The sequence below is a fragment of the Anomaloglossus baeobatrachus genome, chromosome 2 (assembly GCF_048569485.1).
Source record: "Anomaloglossus baeobatrachus isolate aAnoBae1 chromosome 2, aAnoBae1.hap1, whole genome shotgun sequence".
Lineage (NCBI taxonomy): Eukaryota > Metazoa > Chordata > Amphibia > Anura > Aromobatidae > Anomaloglossus > Anomaloglossus baeobatrachus.
In genome coordinates this window covers 444155986-444176157 of record NC_134354.1, presented here as the reverse complement: position 1 = coordinate 444176157, position 20172 = coordinate 444155986, and the positions used below count along the sequence as shown (strand labels likewise).

Here is a 20172-nt window from a genome sequence, read left to right as displayed (position 1 = left end):
CTCCATTGTGCTGCTGCACATGCACACTTCTCTCTGCTGTGCTGAGGGCAGAGCAAAGAACTGTAGTAAGCATGTGAAGGTGTTCCTTGACCTTTCCCCTCACCTGCGTATTACAGTACTTTTCTTTCCCCTCAGCAGGGCAGAGAGAAGTGCACGTGTGCAGCAGCGCAATGGAAGCCTTTGTGTCTATGACGTAGGATGCGTCATCCAGATGAAGCAAGGAAAGAGGACGGTTATCAGAAGCAGAGAGGAGGCCAAAATCAGCGATGCCCATCTGACCGGATTCCCCCTCAGGTGAGTCCTTTTAGACCTTTTAGTCTTGTATATGTTGTACAGATCGGCTTGGGGACTTATATACAGGATTCTAGAATGTTGTATATAAGGGCTTACTGGTGGAGGCCACAGCTTATAAGGGACAAATCTGGTGACAGGTTGCCTTTAACTCACACTTTAAAGGGAACCTGTCAGGTGCAATATGCACCCAGAACCACGAGCTAATCCCTGCCTAACTGTCCCTGTATATACTAGCATAGATAAAGGGATCTTTAGAAAAAGTATTTCTAAAGATCTTTTATCTTATGCTAATGAGTGCGGGGACTAGTCGCAAGGACGCTATATATCCTCTGATTAGCCGCCCACTTAGCATGGTGGCATGCCCACATGGGTGTACTAACATGCTATTCAATGCAGCGTCACCAGTGGTGACACGCGTACCTGTGTTTGCTGTGACCGCGCTTCTGAATGCTGGGCACATCTGGTCATGCGCAGTATGAAGCTGGGTGTACGCTTCCCAGCTTCAGAGAGGTCTACTGTGCATGACTGGAAGTGCCCGGCATTCAGAAGAGCGTTGACAGCGAACTCAGGTACATTCATCATCACTGCTGGTGTCGCTGCATTGAATAGCATGTTAGTACACCCCTGTGAGTGTACTAACATGCTAAGAGGGCGAACTAGGGATATAATGCCCTAGGGACTAGTCCTCGCACTCATTAGCATAAGATAAAAGATTTTAAAAAATACTTTTTTAAAGATCTCTTAATCTATGCTATTGTATACAGGGACGGTTAGGCAGGGATTAGGAATATGCACCTAGAACTGCTCGTGGTTCTGGGTGCATATTGCACCTGACAGGTTCCCGTTAAGATGAGTATAGCCTGTTTTATTTTAATGGGGCCAAACATGTCAAATGAGAAGGGCTTGTCCATGTAGTGGATAACCCCTTTAAATGCTGACTTGTTCTGTAAAGTAATCTGGTATTTAGGAATTGCACAATCTGATTAGTTTAACTGTATAGAATCCTTAATGACAGAAGTCTAAATCACTTTTCCTTCATATATAAAGGATGTACACTAGTCTGTTATAACACTGGGGAACGCAATTTTTTAGGAGTTAGGTCAGACAACTGTTCTTAATTAATTTTTGGATGCTGAATCCAGAAATGATCTCAGTTTTTCTCTATCACGTCAAGTTTTTGAACTATAGGATTTTTGTCTTCTCAAAAATATGTAAACTACTGTACCTAAAAAGTGTTTTTTTTTTTTTTTTTTAAATAGTACAAATATGAACAAAAAATGAGTGTTTAACTTGAGGACAATCACGTTTGAGGCTCCAGCAATAGTCAACCATCATATGTACATCCCATCTACCCTGGTAACGGTCTTCCATAACCTTTAAATCTTGGTGAAATCGTTCACCTTGCTCATCGCTAACAGCACCAAGATTTTCCGGAAAGTTGGCAAGATGGCAATGCAGAAAATGTAGTTTAATACTCATGTTGCAACCAAGCGCTTTGTAGCTCTCCAATAGTTTCTGAACAATTTCTTTGTAATTACTTGCACGTGTATTTCCAAGAAAGTTCTTGACGACATCTTTGAATGATAACCAAGCATTCTTCTCAAGATCTGACATAGTCCCGGTGAAATGTTCATCTTTGATGAGCTGTCGAATTTGTGGACCATCAAACACACCAGCCTTGATTTTTTCAATGGACAGTCCAGGAAGTGCCAACATGATGTACTTAAAACAGTCGCAATGCTTTTACAAATTGCTTCATGAGACCTAGTTTTATGTGCAGAGGTGGGAATAGTATATTCTTCCTGTCAACAAGTGGCTGATGTAGAATGTTAGGATCTCCAGGTTTAAGACCAGATCTTGGAGGCCAATTCGACTCAACCCAATGCTTTTCTCGAGCTCTGCTATCCCACATACAGAGAAAGCAGGGATACTTTGTGTACCCACGTTGCTGACCAAGAAGGAAGCAAACCATTTTAAGGTCAACACAGATGATCCAATTGTGTGTGTCATATTTCAATAACTCAATAACTCTCTTTACATCTCCATGTTCTTCACGAAGAGAGACAGAATGCCCAATAGGGACTGCACCAAATAAATTGCCATTGTGTAGAAGGACACACTTAAGACTCTGCTTTGAGCTATGAATAAACAGTCGCCATTCATTTGGATTGTACATTGAAAGCCCTAATTCTTGTAGTAAACCAGGAATATTATGGCAAAACACAAAACCACTGTCACACCGAAAGTACTGCAAAAATGTACTTTCTCTAGTACGAAAGCATGATACCTTCGCTCCTTGTTCAAGTAACTGTTTCTCATTCATTCTTGATGCTAGTAATTCTGAAGCTTTTTTTGATAAGCCCAATTCACGTGCTAAATCATTTAACTCGTGCTGATCAAATCCCTTACGAACTGAATCCTTGTGAATTTCAAATTCTGCATCATTGCTGTCACTGTGTTCGTCAACATCACTCAGAACTTCTAGAGATGGTAGCTGTTCGAAAACTGGCACTGGAATTTCAGCTGAATGAGGCATTGGTCTGATAGCTGACGGTAGATTTGGATATTCTATTTTACTTTTATTTTTCCTGATAAATCCTGATGTTTTAACTAAACAGAAGTAACAGTCTGTGGAATGACTTTTTTGCTCTCTCCACACCATGGGGATACCAAATGCCAACTTTTCACGTGTTCCTTTGGTCCACATCCGTAAACTCTCGACACACTGCTTGCACACTATGTGAGAGGCCCATGGCTTATCTTGAACACCGAGTTTTACTTTAAAATATGCAAAATATGCTTGTTTGACAAATGCACTGATGTTTGCCCTTTGAACTGGAATGGTGAAAACACCACAAATATAGCAGAAGGAGTCAGGGTTGTTTAGGCATTTACGATGAGAGGAAGAAGGAGCAGACATGATCTGAAACAAAGGAAATATGTACATAAGTAAATAAAACACTGAGATGGAAAGTTACAAGCTTTGAAAACTAACAAAGAAAAAAATTATAAAAGATATATAAATTACAACTAAGCGCCCAATGTAAAGAGAAAAGCTATCACAAATCCTATTTATTCCTACTATGATACATTTGTTGTATAAAGATATTGATAATTATGACGTATTGGGAACTGCACACACCTCTCACCACACTGTCTCAGTTGTGACTACTCTTACAAGTTGCCACATACAGTTAGGTCCAGAAATATTTGGACAGTGACACAATTTTCGCGAGTTGGGCTCTGCATGCCACCACATTGGATTTGAAATGAAATCTCTACAACAGAATTCAAGTGCAGATTGTAACGTTTAATTTGAAGGTTTGAACAAAAATATCTGATAGAAATTGTAGGAATTGTACACATTTCTTTACAAACACTCCACATTTTAGGAGGTCAAAAGTAATTGGACAAATAAACCAAACCCAAACAAAATATTTTTATTTTCAATATTTTGTTGCGAATCCTTTGGAGGCAATCACTGCCTTAAGTCTGGAACCCATGGACATCACCAAACGCTGGGTTTCCTCCTTCTTAATGCTTTGCCAGGCCTTTACAGCCGCAGCCTTCAGGTCTTGCTTGTTTGTGGGTCTTTCCGTCTTAAGTCTGGATTTGAGCAAGTGAAATGCATGCTCAATTGGGTTAAGATCTGGTGATTGACTTGGCCATTGTAGAATGTTCCACTTTTTTGCACTCATGAACTCCTGGGTAGCTTTGGCTGTATGCTTGGGGTCATTGTCCATCTGTACTATGAAGCGCCGTCCGATCAACTTTGCGGCATTTGGCTGAATCTGGGCTGAAAGTATATCCCGGTACACTTCAGAATTCATCCGGCTACTCTTGTCTGCTGTTATGTCATCAATAAACTCAAGTGACCCAGTGCCATTGAAAGCCATGCATGCCCATGCCATCACGTTGCCTCCACCATGTTTTACAGAGGATGTGGTGTGCCTTGGATCATGTGCCGTTCCCTTTCTTCTCCAAACGTTTTTCTTCCCATCATTCTGGTACAGGTTGATCTTTGTCTCATCTGTCCATAGAATACTTTTCCAGAACTGAGCTGGCTTCATGAGGTGTTTTTCAGCAAATTTAACTCTGGCCTGTCTATTTTTGGAATTGATGAATGGTTTGCATCTAGATGTGAACCCTTTGTATTTACTTTCATGGAGTCTTCTCTTTACTGTTGACTTAGAGACAGATACACCTACTTCACTGAGAGTGTTCTGGACTTCAGTTGATGTTGTGAACGGGTTCTTCTTCACCAAAGAAAGTATGCGGCGATCATCCACCACTGTTGTCATCCGTGGACGCCCAGGCCTTTTTGAGTTCCCAAGCTCACCAGTCAATTCCTTTTTTCTCAGAATGTACCCGACTGTTGATTTTGCTACTCCAAGCATGTCTGCTATCTCTCTGATGGATTTTTTCTTTTTTTTCAGCCTCAGGATGTTCTGCTTCACCTCAATTGAGAGTTCCTTAGACCGCATGTTGTCTGGTCACAGCAACAGCTTCCAAATGCAAAACCACACACCTGTAATCAACCCCAGACCTTTTAACTACTTCATTGATTACAGGTTAACGAGGGAGACGCCTTCAGAGTTAATTGCAGCCCTTAGAGTCCCTTGTCCAATTACTTTTGGTCCCTTGAAAAAGAGGAGGCTATGCATTACAGAGCTATGATTCCTAAACCCTTTCTCCGATTTGGATGTGAAAACTCTCATATTGCAGCTGGGAGTGTGCACTTTCAGCCCATATTATATATATAATTGTATTTCTGAACATGTTTTTGTAAACAGCTAAAATAACAAAACTTGTGTCACTGTCCAAATATTTCTGGACCTGACTGTAGCTCTATATGAGTCGAATTGTACTCAGATAACAAGTCTTATTACAGAAATCAGTGCAGTTGTGCTTCTATGGCAGGTAAGTTGAGGAGGAAAAACTTGACGTGATAGAAAAAAACTGACTACATTTTTGGAATCAGCATGCCCATTTTAGTATAGATCAGCTCAAAAACCTAACTCAACAGAATTTTTTTTTCAAATTGTTCCCTAATTGGAAAGAATAAGTCATGTGCAAGTTGTTTGTACTGATTAGGGTACTTTCACACTTGCGTTGTTTGGCAGCCATCGCCATCCGTTAACGGATGTGCGCTGTTTCCCATTGACTTGTATTGATGACGCATTGCGACGGATGGCCTTGCATTGTATCCGCCGGCCAACGCTGCGTTGCATCTGCCGGGAGGAAAGAACGCAGCATGTAGCATTTTTCTGTGCTTCACAGAGCGTCAAAAAACCGCAATGTGCTGGATTCCATCAGTGTCCGTCATTTTTTATAATGGAAGTCTTTGGTGGCGGAATCTGGCGGAATCTGTCATTTGACGGATTCCTGTGACGGATCCGTCTTTTTTATAACTGCGCATGCTCAGTTGAGTAAATTGCTGAAAAAAAAGCTACAACGGATTCCGTTGTTTTGCAGGATCCGTCGAATCAGTTTTGGCACTATATGCAACGCATCCGTTACATCCGTCACACAACGCAATACGACGGATGCCGCACAACGCAAGTGTGTGTGCCTTACACATGTATTTATACATTCATATTCTTTAATGTATCCTTGCCTTTTTGTTTACTTTTTGATCATATGTTCATTTGACCATGGGGTACATGATGTTTTATGGCTGCATTATGTACAGTATGAGTGTCTCATTTTCTGATATTATGTCCTTTTTGGGTAATCCATTCTTTGAATTATTCTTTTCTCAATTCTTTCATAAATTTCTAGAAGTTATTTGGCACTTTGTAACTCATGAACCAATAAAGTTTTATTTAATTAAATAATTCCTTTTGTTCTGCATTCACTATATTTCTACATGTAATGAGAGCCCTTCCAATGTGCCATTTTTCCAAGCTGAATAACCCCAATGAGTTTAGCCTACCATCTCATTTAATAATCTAGTTGTCTGCCTTTGATAATTCTAGCTTTCTAATAGCCTGTTCACAATACATAATTCCATATGGATTATGTGGTCCTACAAGGGACTTACAGAGGAATAATATTACATTAGAGGGTATAACTCCAACAAGTCCAATGCGAAAAAAAGGTACTGCACTCGGACGAATGTTATTCACTCGCCCCACATTCCTGGATAAAAATGGGATCGATTTTTAGGTTTTTATCCCTACACTTCTTTTGCATTGCTTCTGCTCAGCTTACATGTAATCAGAATCCCCAAGTCCTTCTCCTGTTCTGTAGTCCCAAGTTTACTTCCATTTAATGTATATGCAGCTATAGGATTACTCTGTCCTAGGTACATTACTCTACATTTATCAACATTAAGTCTCATCTGCCATGTGTTTGCCCATTTAGCCATCTTATTCAGGTTTTTTCTGTAGTATTATGCAGTGAGGGTACATTTTTACTTTCCTCTAATTTTTTATGTTATAAAAAAACCTGACTCTTTTGTTTCAATCCCATCAAAAAAAATCATTTATGAAAATATTTTTAAAAACACCTAACACAGATCCTTGTAGTACCCCTTTGCTGTTATTTACAGGATTTACCGTTTATAATGATAACTGTGTTTTGTCCACTACTTGGACAACCCCTTCTCCTTGCCCCTGTAAGGAAAAACCTTATACTCACCTCCCATGCCAGTGCCATGCCATTGTTGTCACCACTCATATTCCCGGGGATAATGTGAGGTTGTGATATCCGCGAGCCCACACCCTATCACCGCTGGTTTCACTGTCCCTGCCTTCAGATGTACAAGTAATCTACAGGAAGTTAGTAACCAGCCGCAGCTCTTACTTCCTGTGGAGGCGGGGACAGTGATGCTGGTGATGTTTGAGTGTGGGGCTCACTTGATGCCACAACCTCACCTGAGAGCTGACTCCATTGAAACGGCGCCGGCATGGCAGGTGAGTGAAAGCTTTTATACTTTAATAGTGGAAAGCCTGGGGAATGAGAAGGGGTTGTCCAAGTAATGGGCAACACCTTTAACCCCTTCACGACCGCGGGCAGTAAAATTACGTCCTATTTTAACGTGACTTAACGACCAGGGACGTAATTTTACTGCCTAAACTTCATTTGATTGCCGTGGCCATAGCAACGGCTTTCAAATGATGTCCCCTGCTGTTTCTTACAGCAGGGGACCTTTGCTTGACCCCAGGGGGGGCGGCATCGCCACCCCCTATCGACGATCGATGTGATTGGCTGTTCAAATCTGAACCGCCAACCACATCGATCGCACTAATTTCGGCAAAAATAATGCCCGAATTAGTGCGATCCTGTGAGATCCAGCTATGAGATGCCGCAGCTGCTGCAGCATATCATAGGTGGACCTCAAACATGTCGCCCCCAGCCCCTGCAGCACTGATTGGAGCGATCGTGCTATGACGCGCAATCGCTCCAATCAGTGTGCAGTGGGGCGGTCTGATCTGCCGGTGGCCGCCCTCCCCAGGCCTGTGCTGGCCTGTGAGCCCTCCCCCAGCATGTCTGCAGCGTGGAGTGGCTGGTACTTTTGGTACCACGCCACCGCTGCTGCTGCCGCCGCCGCCTCTGATGTCACCGCCGCTGCAGCTCTAATGGTAACTAATCCGCTCCCTGCGCGCTCCCGTGAAGGCCCCTGCGCGCTCCCGTGAAGGCCCCTGCCCGTGCCCCCCCCCGATCTGCCCCCCTACGCCCCGGTCTGCCCCCCGGCATCCCGATCTGCTACCACCGCTGCTGCTGAGGTCACCGCTGCTGCTGCAAAGTGAGTACTGTGCTCACTTTGCAGCCCGTGCGCGCTCCCGTGGTGCCCCTGCGCGCTGCCGTGATAGCCCCTGCCGTGCCCCCCCCCGCGATCTGCTCCCCCCAACCACCACCCCCCCCCCCCCGACATCCCGATCCACTCCCCCGGCGATCTGACTGCCTCCCCCATTATCTCTATTCTGCTTCTGTAGCTCCCTCTCCGGTCTCCCCCTCTGCTCCCCCCCTCTGCTGTCCCCCCCTCTGCTGTCCCCCCCTCTGCTGTCCCCCCCTCTGCTCTCCCCCCCCCCACCTCTCCCCCTCTGCTCTCCCCCCCCCCCTCTCCCCCTCTGCTCTCCCCCGACTTCCTCTTACCTGTCTTCACCGGCCTGATCACATCTGCGTCCATCGCTGGGTCCTGCCTGCTGCTCCTGTAAAGCTGTCCATCTCTCTGCCATCTGTTCCTCTGCAGCTCTTCTGGTCAGTGATCCTCCTGCTAGTCCTCTGGGTACTGTGAGTATAACTTTTTTTTTTTTCCGTATCCCCTGTCCATTTTTACACCTCATCCGTCCGTGCGTCTCGCCGAGCGCTGATCAGGGATGCAGATAACGGATCGGCATCCCTGCTCAATTTTTGGCGTGACTTTTTTCCGTATCCCCGACGCTTTTTGTATCCCATCCGTCCGTGCGTCCCGCCAAGCGCTGATCAGGGATGCACATAACGGATCGGCATCCATGGTCAATTTTTGGCGTGACTTTTTTCCGTATTCACGACGCTCTTTGTATCGCATCCGTCCGTGCGTCCCGCCGAGCGCTGATCAGGGATGCACATAACGGATCTGCATCCGTGGTCAGTTTTTGGCGTGACTTTTTTCCGTATTCACGACGCTTTTTGTATCGCATCCGTCCGTGCGTCCCGCCGAGCGCTGATCAGGGATGCAGATAACGGATCTGCATCCGTGGTCAGTTTTTGGCGTGACTTTTTTCCGTATTCACGACGCTTTTTGTATCGCATCTGTCCGTGCATCCCGCCGAGCGCTGATTAGGGATGCAGATAACGGATCGGCATCCCTGCTCAATTTTTGGCGTGACTTTTTTCCGTATTTGCGACGCTTTTTGTATCGCATTTGTCCGTGCATCCCGCCAAGCGCTGATCAGGGATGCACATAACGTATCTGCATCCATGGTCAATTTTTGGCGTGACTTTTTTTTTTACGTATCCCCGACGCTTTTTTTTATCGCATCCGACCGTGCGTCCTGCAGCGGCCGATCACTGCGTCTGTGCGTTTGAAAAGTCAAATTGCGCTCCTTCTCTTCTGAGCCCCGCCATGCGCTCAAACAATTACTTTCCACCACATGTGAGGTATCTGCGTACTCAGGAGAAATTGCACAATACATTTTATGGTGCATTTTTTCCTGATAGCCTTGTGAAAAAAAAAGCTACCTAGTTGAAGCAACCGTTTTGTGGTAAAAATAATTTTTTTTCTTTTCACGGCTCAACGCTATAAACTTCTGTGAAGCCCCCAGGGGTTCAAAGTGCTCACCAAACATCTAGAAAAATTATTTGAGGGCTCTAGTTTCCAAAATGGGGTCACTTGTGGGGGAGCTCCACTGTTTAGGTACCATAGGGGGTCTCCAAACGTGACATGGCGTCCGCTAATGATTCCAACCAATTTTGCTGTCAAATGGCGCTCCTTCTCTTCTGAGCCCCGCCATGCGCCCAAACAATTACTTTCCACCACATATGAGGTATCTGCGTACTCAGGAGAAAATGCACAATACATTTTATGGTGCATTTTTTCCTGATAGCCTTGTGAAAAAAAAAGCTACCTAGTTGAAGCAACCGTTTTGTGGTAAAAAAAATTTTTTTTCTTTTCACGGCTCAACGCTATAAACTTCTGTGAAGCCCCCAGGTGTTCAAAGTGCTCACCAAACATCTAGAAAAATTATTTGAGGGCTCTAGTTTCCAAAATGGTGTCACTTGTGGGGGAGCTCCACTGTTTAAGCACCATAGGGGGTCTCCAAACGTGACATGGCGTCCGCTAATGATTCCAACCAATTTTGCTGTCAAATGGCGCTCCTTCTCTTCTGAGCCCCGCCATGCGCCCAAACAATTACTTTCCACCACATATGAGGTATCTGCGTACTCAGGAGAAAATGCACAATACATTTTATGGTGCATTTTTTCCTGATAGCCTTGTGAAAAAAAAAGCTACCTAGTTGAAGCAACCGTTTTGTGGTAAAAAAAAAATTTTTTCTTTTCACGGCTCGACGCTATAAACTTCTGTGAAGCCCCCAGGTGTTCAAAGTGCTCACCAAACATCTAGAAAAATTATTTTAGGGCTCTAGTTTCCAAAATGGGGTCACTTGTGGGGGAGCTCCATTGTTTAGGCACCTCAGGGGGTCTTCAAACCCGACATGGCGTCCGCTAACAGGTGCAGCTAATTTTGCACTCAAAAATTCAAATGGCGCTCCTTGCCTTCCGAGCACTGCTGTGTGTCCAAACATTTGATTTCCACCACATATGAGGTATCTGCGTACTCAGGAGAAAATGCACAATACATTTTATGGTGCATTTTTTCCTGATAGCCTTGTGAAAAAAAAAGCTACCTAGTTGAAGCAACCGTTTTATGGTAAAAAAAAATTTTTTTCTTTTCACGGCTCGACGCTATAAACTTCTGTGAAGCCCCCAGGTGTTCAAAGTACTCACCAAACATCTAGAAAAATTATTTGAGGGCTCTAGTTTCCAAAATGGGGTCACTTGTGGGGGAGCTCCATTGTTTAGGCACCTCAGGGGGTCTTCAAACCCGACATGGCGTCCGCTAACAGGTGCAGCTAATTTTGCACTCAAAAATTCAAATGGCGCTCCTTGCCTTCCGAGCACTGCTGTGTGTCCAAACATTTGATTTCCACCACATATGAGGTATCTGCGTACTCAGGAGAAAATGCACAATACATTTTATGGTGCATTTTTTCCTGTTACCCTTGTGAAAAAAAAAGCTACCTAGTTGAAGCAACCGTTTTGTGGTAAAAAAAATTTTTTTTTCTTTTCACGGCTCAACGCTATAAACTTTTGTGAAGCCCCCAGGGGTTCAAAGTGCTCACCAAACATCTAGAAAAATTATTTGAGGGCTCTAGTTTCCAAAATGGGGTCACTTGTGGGGGAGCTCCATTGGTTAGGCACCTCAGGGGGTCTTCAAACCCGACATGGCGTCCGCTAATGAGTGCAGCTAATTTTACGTTCAAAAATTCAAATGGCGCTCCTTCCCTTCCGAGCTCTGCCGTGCGCCCAAACAATTGATTTTTACCACATATGGGGTATCAGCGTACTCAGGAGAACATGCACAATAAATTGTATTGTGTACTTTCTCTTTTCTCCCTTGTAAAAATGAAAATTTTATGGCTAAAGTAACATTTTTGTGTTAAAAAGTAAAATTTTCATTTTTTCCTTCCACATTGCTTTGGTTCCTGTGAAGCACCTAAAGGGTTAATAAACTTATTGGATGTGGTTTTGAGCAGTGTGAGGGGTGTAGTTTTTAGAATGGGGTCACTTTTGGGTATTTTCTGTCACCTAGGCCTCTCAAAGTCACCTCAAATGTAATGTGGTCCCTAAAAAAAATTATTTTGTAAATTTTGTTGGAAAAATGAGAATTTGCTGATGACCTTTGACCCCTTCTAACTTCCTAACGGAAAAAAAATTTGTTTCGAAAATTGCGCTGATGTAAAGTAGACAAGTGGGAAATGTTATTTAGTAACTATTTTGTGTGACATATCTCTCAGATTTATGGGCACAAATTTTCAAAGTTTGAAAATTGCGAAATTTTCAAAATTTTCGCCAAATTTCCTAAATTTTCACAAATAAACGCAAAACATATTGGCCTAAATTTACCACTGACATGAAGTACAATATGTCACGAAAAAACAATCTCAGAATCGCCAGGATCCGTTGAAGCGTTCCAGAGTTATAACCTGTCAAAGTCACACTGGTCAGAATTGCAAAAAATGGCCCGGTCATTAGGGTGTTTTAGTGGCCGGGGGTGAAGGGGTTAAGCAATTCTATACCTATGTGCTTTAGCATTTATGTTCTGTATAGTAAAAGATTATATCTATATGAGCATGTCTATATCTTTGTATGCTGTACTATTCATGGTTGTAAGAATATTGCGTATATCCAGTATTAGACATTGTTATTGTCTTTCTGTAGTACAGTGGAACTTTGGATTAAGAGTAACTTGGTTTGAGAGCGTTTTGCAAGATAAGCAAAGCTTTTTAAAAATGTGTAACTTGGTTTAAGAGCAATGCTTTGCAATAAGAGCAAATTCTCACCATGCACACTTCCGTTTCCGTCCTTTCACCGCGCTCTGACCCGCTCTGGAGGTAACTTTCTGTATATATGTACTGTATACTGTATACCATTGCACAGTACTGTATATACTATACAGCATGTCTATCAGTTTGCATTTGTGGATACAGTACTGTACTCTCTTTCGGCACGAGTACAGCACATTGCTTGTACTGTACCTCTTGAACCAACATTTCTATTGTAAGCTAATGTGCAGTTTAATTTGCTTTATATATTTTTTACTGTACAGTATTTTGTATTAGTGTCCTGTAATAATTTTATAAATACAGTACGTTATTTGTATTACTGTAATAAGTTTGTATAAATACAGTAAATATTTTTGGGTTGTGGAACGAAATGTCTGGGTTTCAGTTATTTCCTATTGGAAAATTCACTTTGATATAAGAGTAACTTGGTTTAAGAGTTCACTCCCGGAACCAATTCTGCTCATAATCCAAGGTTCCACTGTATTATGTATCTTTGATTTTACTTTGTCCTATGTTTATTCCTTGATGTATTATTGCTGACGTATTTTCTTTGGGATACTATTTATGTAGATACATGTCTTTACAATAATTTATACTTCATTCTCCTCTAAAGATCATTGCTCTTGGTATTTATAACAGTGAGCAGTGGCTTATGTCACAATCTGTGCCCTTTAAACATGATATGGACATTATGCATGTGTGTCATTAGGATGGCAAGGAACAAGTCTTATAGCAGATTGTGTGAGATTGGCTAAAAATACTTGTGCTGGCCAGGGAAGAATGTAGGCGTCATTATTATGCTCAAAGACGCAGTTTTCACTGACCTTTAAAATAGAAGATTGAGTCGAGGTTCTGAAGCGCTACTAGGGAATGATGAGTGTAAACCCTTTTGGAAACAAGCTCATGTAACGGATCACAGAAAAGTACATGTTAGGTTAATTCCTACCATGAGTTATTACAGCAGCACACATTGCACTGTGCGTCACTCCTCTCAGGATACTAAGAAATGCCACTCTTACACACAAATGGTTTCATACATTGAGTCTGTAAATAAGAGAATCAACAATGGAGACCCAAAGATCAATGAAGAGTCATAAACTAAACCAAATATGATGACTCTACTTTCATGCTTATGTTCAGAACTATAATGCATTGTCTCGGATGTGTCTTTGTTCCTTTGGTATATTCAGGATACATTGGTAAATGGCATCTAAATTGACATAAGCACTTGTGAATTGCCGTGCTAAAACAAAACTAAAACATATAAAAACAACATCATAGTGTGATCACACCTTTAAAGCCTAAGGGTGGCTTTACACGTTACGAGATCGCTACAGCGATCTCGTTGGGGTCACGGATTGTGTGACGCACATCCGACCGCTGTAGCGATCTCGTTGTGTGTGACTCCTAGGAGCGATTTTGGATCGTTGCAAAAACGTCCACAATCGCTCCTCGTTGACATGGGGGTCCTCTCCCAAATATCGCTGCTGTCGCTTGGGCAAAGTTGATCCTCGTCCCTGCGGCAGCACACATCGCTACGTGTGATGCCGCAGGAACGAGGAACCTCTCCTTACCTGCCACACGCCAGCAATGAGGAAGGAAGAAGGTGGGCAGGATGTTCGTCCCGCTCATCTCCGCCCCTCCGCTTCGATTGGGCGGCCGCTTAGTGACGTTGCTGTGACGCCGAGCAAACCGCCCCCTTAGAAAGGAGGCGGTTCGCTGGTCGCAGCGACGTCGCCGAGCAGGTAAGTACGTGTGATGCTGCCGTAGCGATAATGTTCGCTACGGCAGCGATCTTCACATGTCGGCATAATGATAGGGGCGGGTACTATCACGCTCGCCATCGCTAGCATCGGCTAGCGATGTTGCAGCGTGTAAAGCCCGCGTAAGAGTATATAGCAATGAAATATCCAAGAAGAATGTCAGAAGAACTGTAGACCTCGACTAATGTCCATTAGATGAAGAATAGAGACTGTTCAAAAATAAGATTCATGGCAAAGAAAGAACCAGTTGTATCTTGCAGGGTCATTCATAGGCAATGAAAAGGGTTGTGTTTCCGAAAACAATTTCCCAAACAATTATATAGCTTGAAGTGTGAATAAAAGCATTGCTTTTCATGTGCCATGACCATGCCATTGAATACCCATACTTCTTCTAGGCTGGTAATGAACCATTAAAGAAACAGTGGTAATACATGCCCCGTAACACACAAATCATTAAAGGGGTTTTTCACTATTCAGACAAACCATTCTCAATCATTATGTTCCCTCAAGTAAAATAATAACACCTAGACTCACTTCTGGTGATGGCGCAGTTGCAGTGGTGTCAGCACAGACTCTCCGGGGCTTGTGTGACATTATGTCACATGATCCCTGCAACCAATCAGTAGCATTCACTGTCCCCTCCTTTGGATGTAATTGTTCATCCAATGGAAGTGGGAGCTACAGCTTCTTTCTCACATCCTCCAGATGTCTGATCTGTCCAAAGTAGGGGACAGTGAGGTGGCAGCTGATTGGCCAAAGGGTTCACTTGACATAATGTCACACAAGCCCCAGCAGAGCCTGTGCTGACACTACTGCAACAGAGCCAGCACCAGAGGTGAGTATAGGTGTTATTATTTTACTTGGGGGTACATAATGATGGAAAAGAGGTCGTCTGAATACTGATAACCCCTTTTTGAAGAATTTGGTATTCCTATTCTGAGGATTAGTCAGGATCCCAGAAGTAGGACACCCAGCAACCTTTTGTTTTTGCCTAAGCTGTTATTAAGGAGTTGTCTCACAAAAGATGATAAGCCATAAATATCTAATAGATGCAGGTCCTGCATGTAGAACCAACATCAATCTCCAGAATGAGGGTCCTCTGATCCCTCCATTCCGACTGGTGCCCTAGCTGTAGTGAGAGAAGAGAGGTGGTCATCCATGCCCAGCTCTCTCCATTCACTACCATGGGAGCACCAACAATACTGTTGTTGTTCTTTTAATGTGGAGTATAGGATATGATCAAAACTTGAGGGTACTTTGTTGTCATTAATTTGAGTAAGGGGTAGATGGTTTAGAAATATTCAGAAATAATGCAAAGCAAGACGTACGTAAAGTTTTTGTTAAAAAGGGATGACATTTATTGTCCTTCTGACCAACCGGTAGGCAAGTGCATACAGTAATAATAATAATAATAATAATAAAAATAATTTTATTCATTTATATAGCGCTATTAATTCCACAGCGCTTTACATACATTGGCAACAAAACTAAGCTTGGAAAAGGGTACTGGGTAGAATGAGAGGGCTGATCCGGGGCTGACTGAGGGAAAGCACGTTAATTAAGGTCATGAAGTTCATGGATGACTGCAACTGCTGTAATCGAAAGCAAAGTGACGGCAGTGTGCGCAGAGGAGATGGCTGCACACGGATGTAAGGACTGTCAGCCATCAACACTAAACAATAGCCTACTGATTGCTGAGGTTGTATTTCTGATTGAAAAATGCTTGGAGAGGATTTTAAGAATTCAGATTAGATTTTTGTTACAGTTGTTCGCACTTTAAAGAAAAGAAAATGGAGGGGTACTTTTATTCTCATCTCGATCCAATTATGTGTATCAGCTCACCGTGTAAAGGCTCAATCCTGATTTCGTCCTGGATCACGGACGGGCACTGCCACAGCCCCGTAAAATGTAGGAAATAGGAAAGGATGTCCAGCTCTTCAGGCAAGGAAATCACATCTTTATTTCATCATGCAGACTCAGAGAATGACATGACCAGCACTAGTAGTAGTAGTGCTGGTCATGTCATTCTCTGTGTCTGCATGATGAAATAAAGATGTGATTTCCTTGCCTGAAGAGCTGGACATCCTTTCCTATTTCCTACTCATCTCGACCCTGTGCTCTGTATGAGAGAGCTTCTACCAGACTCAGGTTGTTGAAATGCATAGGCTGGATCCTTTGTCATAAGTCGGAAAGCCTTATACAAAATTATAGTTGGGCATCTAATATGTTTGGGGGTCTTTAGTCTCAGGCTCAATCCACCATACCTTTGTACAGTTCAGGGCCTGGTATTTTTCTATTTTTGCATATTTGTTGCATTTTATTGTTCCAAGTCTTTGTGATTTTGTTTTTCTTTTCTGTTGTGGTGATACAGCAGCAGAATTCACAAGGACAGATGAAGTACACACTGAATGCAACAGCACTAGGAGGACCCCATTGACTTTAATGGGGTCTGTTTGGTTTCCATTTTGGTGTCATTTATCTACCAGAAAAAAGTGCATGTGTCAACAGATCCATAAGGGGTATTTGTCACCAGGTTTTTGCTTTTGCTAACAGATGGACTGAGACCCTGATTAACTTACTGGGCTGCTTGCTGCAGTTTTGATAAAATCACTATTTTATCTGCAATAGATCTGTTTCCTGAGTGCTGAGCTCTGTGTAACCCTGCCTACATCAGCTTTCTGTGTACAGTGAAAATTGGTAGAAATATGCCAATCAGTGGTGAGGGCGGAGTTATACAGAGCTCATAAATATAAAGATTTATCTGGCAGCTGGTTTAGGCTATGTGCACACAGTGCGTTTTTCTCGGCGTTTTTGCGCGTTTTTCGGGTGCGTTTTTGGCCTCAAAACTGCATGACTTTGCTTCCCCAGCAAAGTCTATGAGTTTTCATTTTTGCTGTCCCCACACATCTGTTTTTTTTCAGCTGCGTTTTTGTGGTGCCACAAAAACGCAGCATGTCAATTATTCCTGCGTTTTTCACTGCGCTTTTCATCCATTGAGTTCAATGGGATGTTGAAAGACGCAATGAGAAACGCAAATAGCTGCGTTTTGGTGCGTTTTGGTGCGTTTCTAAGACCAAAAACGCAGCTATAAACGCAGGAGATGGGTAGTAAAGTGACGTGTACAGGAAGAGGATTCCTTCTGTCAGTATATACAGAAGCGTGAATCCTCCCGGTACCGTCACCGTCGCTTCCATCTCCTGTCCTGGGCATATATGCTGCCGTGTGGCGCCATGTCTGGGCGGGAGGTGGAAGCGGCTGCGAAAACAAAAGTTAACAGTAGAAAAAAAAAAAAAAGTTATACTCACCTGTCTGCAGACTCCCGGTGCTATGCCCGCTCCCAGATTCTGTCACGGTATCGCCGCTCCGGCAGTGTGCAGTCTCCCCGGGTACGTATGCCTGCAGGATGCAGGACCTGGCGATGGATCACCTGATGCAGTCACCTGACGCATCAGGTGATCGTAAGTATCGCGGTGACGCGGGCGCTCGGCCGGTATCAGCGGATGCGTCAGGAGACTTCATCCCTGATTACCGGCAGCTGCTGCAGCGATCGGACAGGATCAGACTCCCGCCCCATCGCTCCAGGAGCTGCCGGTAATCAGCACATAAGTGAGTATTATTTTTTTTTTTTTGCACCGATGCATCTGCTGATTGTATAATCGGCTTTTATACAATCAGCTGATGTGTCATCTGATTCATATCCTTGAACCCGACACATCATCTGATCGCTTTGCCTTCCAGCAAACCGATCAGATGATATTGGATCCGGATTGGACGGCGCGGGACCCTGACCCAGGATTACTGCAGAGGGGGGTTTATTTCAATAAAGATGGAGTCACTAATTGTGTTGTGTTTTATTTCTAATAAAAATATTTTTCTGTGTGTTGTGTTTTTTTTTTATCTTTACTAGAAATTCATGGTGGCCATGTCTAATATTGGCGTGACACCATGAATTTCGGGCTTAGGGCTAGCTGATAATATACAGCTAGCCCTAACTCCATTATTACCTAGCTAGCCACCCGGCATCAGGGCAGCTAGAAGAGTTGGATACAGCGCCAGAAGATGGCGCTTCTATGAAAGCGCCATTTTCTGGGGTGGCTGCGGGACTGCAATTCACAGCGGGGGTGCCCAGAAAGCATGGGCACCCTGCACTGTGGATTCCAATCCCCAGCTGCCTAGTTATACCCGGCTGGACTCAAAAATTGGGCGAAGCTCACGTCATTTTTTTTTTAAATTATTTCATGAAATTCATGAAATAATTTAAAAAAAAAGGGCTTCCCTATATTTTTGGTTCCCAGCCGGGTACAAATAGGCAGCTGGGGGTTGGGGCAGCCCGTACCTGCCTGCTGTACCCGGCTAGCATACAAAAATATGGCGAAGCCCACGTCATTTTTTTTGTTTGGGGGGGCAAAGAAATCCTGCATACAGTCCTGGAAGGAGGATGCTGAGCCTTGTAGTTCGACAGCTGCTGTCTGCTCTCCTGCATACACTATTGGATGGAGGATGCTGAGCCTTGTAGTTCTGCAGCTGTCTGCTCTTCTGTATACACTAGTGGAGAATGAAGAACACATTGAAGAAGGAAATGACATCAGACCTTTTTTTTTTGTTCACTGATAAAAAACGCATAAGGACGCAGTGAGCAAAAACGCAGCAAAACGCAGCAAAAAAACGCACCAAATCGCGGCAAAACGTGTGCGTTTTTTGCCGCGTTTTTTCGACGCAGGTGCGTTTTTGTGCGTTTTAAGCGGCCAAAAACGCACAAAAACGCAGCGTCAAAAAAACGCAGTGTGTGCACATAGCCTTACTAGTCCTCTAGTGATAATCTCCTGCTGATAAAATAATGGTTTTTTTCAAAACTACAGCAAGGATTCCAGCAAGTGACACATCACTGAAATTAAGGACTCTGTCTCTACGTTATGTTGCTCTCAGATTAGATGTCAAAAACCTGGTGACAGATCCCTTTAAATGAGTTGTCCTGATTCAGGATACGTATTACGTGGTTGATCATTTGAATGACCGCCATGTAAATCTGTTAGGCCATGCGCACACGTTCAGTATTTGGTGAGTTTTTTTTTACCTCAGTATATGTAAGGCCACATGCACATGTACAGTATTTGGTGAGTTTTTTACCTCAGTATATGTAAGGCCCACGTGCACACGCTGAGTATTTCGAGAGTTTTTACCTCAGTACTTGTAAAGGCTACTTTACACACTGCGATATCGGTCCCGATATTGCTAGTGTGGGTACCCGCCCCCATCTGTTGCGCGACACGGCACATCGCCCAGAGCCGTCACACATACTTACCTGTCCGGCGACGTCGCTGTGACTGGCGAACCGCCTCCTTTCTAAGGGGGGCGGTCCGTGCGGCGTCACAGCGACGTCACTGAAGCGTCACTGAACCGCCGCCCAATAGCAGCGGAGGGGCGGAGATGAGCGGGACGTAACATCCCGCCCACCTCCTTCCTTCTGCATAGCAGCCGGGAGGCAGATAAGGGGAGCTTCCTCGTTCCTGCGGCGTCACATGCAGCGATGTGTGCTGCCGCAGGAACGAGGAACAACTTCGTTACTGCTGCAGTAACGATTTTTAAGAATGGACCCCCATGTCGCCGATTAGCGATTTTGCACGTTTTTGCAACGATGCAAAATCACTTATCGGTGTCACACGCAACGGCATCGCTAATGCGGCCGGATGTGCGTCACGAATTCCGTGACCCCAACGACTCCGAATTAGCGATGTCGCAGCGTGTAAAGCCCCCTTTAGGCCACATGCATACATTGAGTATGTGATTTTTTTTTACCTCAGTATCTGTAAGGCCACGTGCACACGCTGAGTATTTGGTGAGTTTTTTACCTCAGTATCTGTAAGCCAAAACCAGGAGTGGAACAATCAGATGAAAAGTATAATAGAAACACAAGCACCACTTCCGTATTTGTTTACTCACTCCTGGTTTTGGCTTACACATACTGAAGTAAAAACCTCACCAAATACTTATCATTTGCACATGGCCTTACAAATACTGAGGTAGAAAAAAACTCACTCGTCATGTGGCATTATGCCAGCGTG

General features: G+C 43.7%; 1 protein-coding gene across 4 annotated transcripts in view; it reads left to right on the top strand.

Moving 5' to 3' along the window:
* The window catches only part of SRRM3 (serine/arginine repetitive matrix 3), an 800697-nt gene that overhangs the window by 228844 nt on the left and 551681 nt on the right, over positions 1-20172 (top strand). Inside the window, exon 1 of one of the 4 annotated variants that reach the window (XM_075336282.1) lies at positions 149-294. The exons of the other annotated variants lie outside the window; for them this stretch is intronic. The gene's annotated coding sequence lies outside the window, so the exon portion shown is untranslated. Of the gene's footprint in view, positions 1-148; positions 295-20172 lie in introns of those variants that run through there. 4 annotated transcript variants of the gene reach the window in all.